We start from the raw sequence: 4,325 nt of genomic DNA, 5'->3' as shown, positions 1-4,325 counted from the left end.
CCGTCCGAACAAGGAGAGGGACCAACTTCCGAACGCCGCCCGAACAAGGAGAGGGACCAACTTCTCGAACGCCGTCCGAACAAGGAGAGGGGACCAACTTCCGAACGCCGCCCGAACAAGTAGAGGGACCAACTTCCGAACGCCGCTCGAACAAGGAGAGGGACCAACTTCCGAACGCCGTCCGAACAAGGAGAGGGACCAACTTCCCGAACGCCGCCCGAACAAGTAGAGGGACCAACTTCCCGAACGCCGCTCGAACAAGGAGAGGGACCAACTTCCGAACGCCGCCTGAACAAGGAGAGGAACCAACTTCCGAACACCGCCCGAACAAGGAGAGGGACCAACTTCCGAACGCCGCCCGAACAAGGAGAGGGACCAACTTCCGAACGCCGCCCGAACAAGGAGAGGGACCAACTTCCGAACGCCGCCCGAACAAGGACGGCCAGTAGAAAAAAAGACTGTCGTCAACCTTAAAGGGTTCTTCAGCTTTGAACCCTTTGAAGAACCCTGTTTTGGTTGCAGGCAGAACCATTTTGGGTTTAATGTAGAACGCTTTCTACAGAGGGTTCTTCATGGAACCCAAAAGGGTTCTACCTCGAACCAAAAATGTTTCTACCTGGAACCGAATGGGTTTATCCTGTAGGAACAGCCGAATATCCCTTTTGGGACCCTTTTTTCTATGCCACAAAATGCCATGACAGCTATATCCACTTGGCTAGCCAGCTAATAGTAGCAGGGCAAATTAGCGACAATTTACGTGATTCTATGGCTTCAATGCAGGCTGACTACTCAAGTTTTTGTCACTTGCTAGCTCACTAGCTAGTGACCACAGCAGAGTCGTATCAGACTGGAATGAAAGCAAACTGTCTACCTCGTAATACAATGACTGCTACATAACTGTCCTGGCTAGGCAGCTGAAATAGCAGGGTTAAATTGGCTGCAATTTGTGTCACCCAGTGTTTCTACTCTTGGGCTGATCATGGATTCATGGATTAGTTGGCTCACATGTCTGCTGCCTATGTGTTGAATATACAGTATGTATTCAAACAAACTAGTCTCCAGTTGTTTTCCCCCATGGTGTAAGCTCAGAGTCCAGCTACCGAGTCGCACGTGACCTTACTTGCTACAAAGTTTTAAAATAATAATAAAAAGAAACACCAACTGCGCAAACCAAAATTAGGTAAACAATGTTGTGGACAATTAGATCCAAAGATGAAGGCAGAGACTATTTAATTTAATTGTATAATAGAAACATCTTCAATACAAGCAGCTGAAAGGGAAGTCGGAAGTTTACATACACATTAGTCAACTGCATTTAAACTCAGTTTTTCACAATTTCTGGCATTTAATTATAGTACAATTTCCTGTCTTATGTCAGTTAGGATCACCACTTTATTTTAAGAATGTGAAAATAGTAGAGAGAATGATTTATTTCAGATTTTATTTCTGTCATCACATTCCCAGTGGGTCAGAAGTTTACATACACTCAATTAGTATTAATGCTAGCTCTACTGTTTATCCATTGTTTTGCAATTTCCGATACTCCTGACTGTCTAGAGTTAATTTCAGTAATTATTAGTGAGCTGGACCCAGTCAATAAACTGTATGAATGTAGTGATTATTAGTGACCTGGACCCAGTCAATAAACTGGATGAATGTAGTGATTATTAGTGACCTGGACCCAGTCAATAAACTGTATGAATGTAGTGATTATTAGTGAGCTGGACCCAGTCAATAAACTGTATGAATGTAGTGATTATTAGTGAACTGGACCCAGTCAATAAACTGTATGAATGTAGTGATTATTAGTGACCTGGACCCAGTCAATAAACTGTATGAATGTAGTGATTATTAGTGACCTGGACCCAGTCAATAAACTGGATGAATGTAGTGATTATTAGTGACCTGGACCCAGTCAATAAACTGTATGAATGTAGTGATTATTAGTGACCTGGACCCAGTCAATAAACTGGATGAATGTAGTGATTATTAGTGACCTGGACCCAGTCAATAAACTGTATGAATGTAGTGATTATTAGTGAGCTGGACCCAGTCAATAAACTGTATGAATGTAGTGATTATTAGTGAACTGGACCCAGTCAATAAACTGTATGAATGTAGTGATTATTAGTGAGCTGGACCCAGTCAATAAACTGGATGAATGTAGTGATTATTAGTGACCTGGACCCAGTCAATAAACTGTATGAATGTAGTGATTATTAGTGAACTGGACCCAGTCAATAAACTGTATGAATGTAGTGATTATTAGTGAGCTGGACCCAGTCAATAAACTGTATGAATGTAGTGATTATTAGTGAACTGGACCCAGTCAATAAACTGTATGAATGTAGTGATTATTAGTGAGCTGGACCCAGTCAATAAACTGTATGAATGTAGTGATTATTAGTGAGCTGGACCCAGTCAATAAACTGTATGAATGTAGTGATTATTAGTGAGCTGGACCCAGTCAATAAACTGGATGAATGTAGTGATTATTAGTGAGCTGGACCCAGTCAATAAACTGTATGAATGTAGTGATTATTAGTGAGCTGGACCCAGTCAATAAACTGTATGAATGTAGTGATTATTAGTGAGCTGGACCCAGTCAATAAACTGTATGAATGTAGTGATTATTAGTGAGCTGGACCCAGTCAATAAACTGTATGAATGTAGTGATTATTAGTGAGCTGGACCCAGTCAATAAACTGTATGAATGTAGTGATTATTAGTGAGCTGGACCCAGTCAATAAACTGGATGAATGTAGTGATTATTAGTGAGCTGGACCCAGTCAATAAACTGGATGAATGTAGTGATTATTAGTGAGCTGGACCCAGTCAATAAACTGTATGAATGTAGTGATTGTTAGTGAGCTGGACCCAGTCAATAAACTGGATGAATGTAGTGATTATTAGTGAGCTGGACCCAGTCAATAAACTGTATGAATGTAGTGATTATTAGTGAACTGGACCCAGTCAATAAACTGTATGAATGTAGTGATTATAAGTGAACTGGACCCAGTCAATAAACTGTATGAATGTAGTGATTATTAGTGAGCTGGACCCAGTCAATAAACTGTATGAATGTAGTGATTATTAGTGAGCAGGACACAGTCAATAAACTGGATGAATGTAGTAATTATTAGTGAGCTGGACCCAGTCAATAAACTGGATGAATGTAGTGATTATTAGTGAGCTGGACCCAGTCAATAAACTGTATGAATGTAGTGATTATTAGTGAGCTGGACCCAGTCAATAAACTGTATGAATGTAGTGATTATTAGTGAGCTGGACCCAGTCAATAAACTGTATGAATGTAGTGATTATTAGTGAACTGGACCCAGTCAATAAACTGGATGAATGTAGTGATTATTAGTGAGCTGGACCCAGTCAATAAACTGTATGAATGTAGTGATTATTAGTGAGCTGGACCCAGTCAATACATCTGTATGAATGTAGTGATTATTAGTGAGCTGGACCCAGTCAATAAACTGGATGAATGTAGTGATTATTAGTGAGCTGGACCCAGTCAATAAACTGTATGAATGTAGTGATTATTAGTGAACTGGACCCAGTCAATAAACTGTATGAATGTAGTGATTATAAGTGAACTGGACCCAGTCAATAAACTGTATGAATGTAGTGATTATTAGTGAGCTGGACCCAGTCAATAAACTGTATGAATGTAGTGATTATTAGTGAGCAGGACACAGTCAATAAACTGGATGAATGTAGTAATTATTAGTGAGCTGGACCCAGTCAATAAACTGTATGAATGTAGTGATTATTAGTGAGCTGGACCCAGTCAATAAACTGTATGAATGTAGTGATTATTAGTGAACTGGACCCAGTCAATAAACTGTATGAATGTAGTGATTATTAGTGAGCTGGACCCAGTCAATAAACTGTATGAATGTAGTGATTATTAGTGACCTGGACCCAGTCAATAAACTGTATGAATGTAGTGATTATTAGTGAACTGGACCCAGTCAATAAACTGTATGAATGTAGTGATTATTAGTGAGCTGGACCCAGTCAATAAACTGTATGAATGTAGTGATTATTAGTGAGCTGGACCCAGTCAATAAACTGTATGAATGTAGTGATTATTAGTGAGCTGGACCCAGTCAATAAACTGTATGAATGTAGTGATTATTAGTGAGCTGGACCCAGTCAATAAACTGTATGAATGTAGTGATTATTAGTGAACTGGACCCAGTCAATAAACTGTATGAATGTAGTGATTATTAGTGAGCTAAACTAGATCTAGTACTAGTGTATAAATAAATATCCCTGTCTCCAAATAAAAAATGAATGTGTACCAGATG

The 4,325-nt window shown here is 39.8% G+C and overlaps 1 long non-coding RNA gene across 1 annotated transcript; it reads right to left on the bottom strand.

Annotated features, from left to right (window-relative positions):
* Positions 1-2,030: 2,030 nt before the first annotated feature.
* On the bottom strand, positions 2,031-4,244 carry LOC127919222 (uncharacterized). Its single transcript, XR_008102200.1, has 3 exons — positions 3,931-4,244; positions 2,182-2,365; positions 2,031-2,135 (listed from the first exon to the last, which is right to left on the bottom strand). It is a non-coding gene; the product is annotated as an uncharacterized LOC127919222 (long non-coding RNA).
* Positions 4,245-4,325: the final 81 nt, after the last annotated feature.

This window comes from Oncorhynchus keta, unplaced genomic scaffold (assembly GCF_023373465.1).
Source record: "Oncorhynchus keta strain PuntledgeMale-10-30-2019 unplaced genomic scaffold, Oket_V2 Un_contig_16029_pilon_pilon, whole genome shotgun sequence".
In the NCBI taxonomy this organism is placed as follows: domain Eukaryota; kingdom Metazoa; phylum Chordata; class Actinopteri; order Salmoniformes; family Salmonidae; genus Oncorhynchus; species Oncorhynchus keta.
Note: the sequence above shows the minus strand (reverse complement) of the source record. Positions and strands in the feature narration are given on the sequence as shown.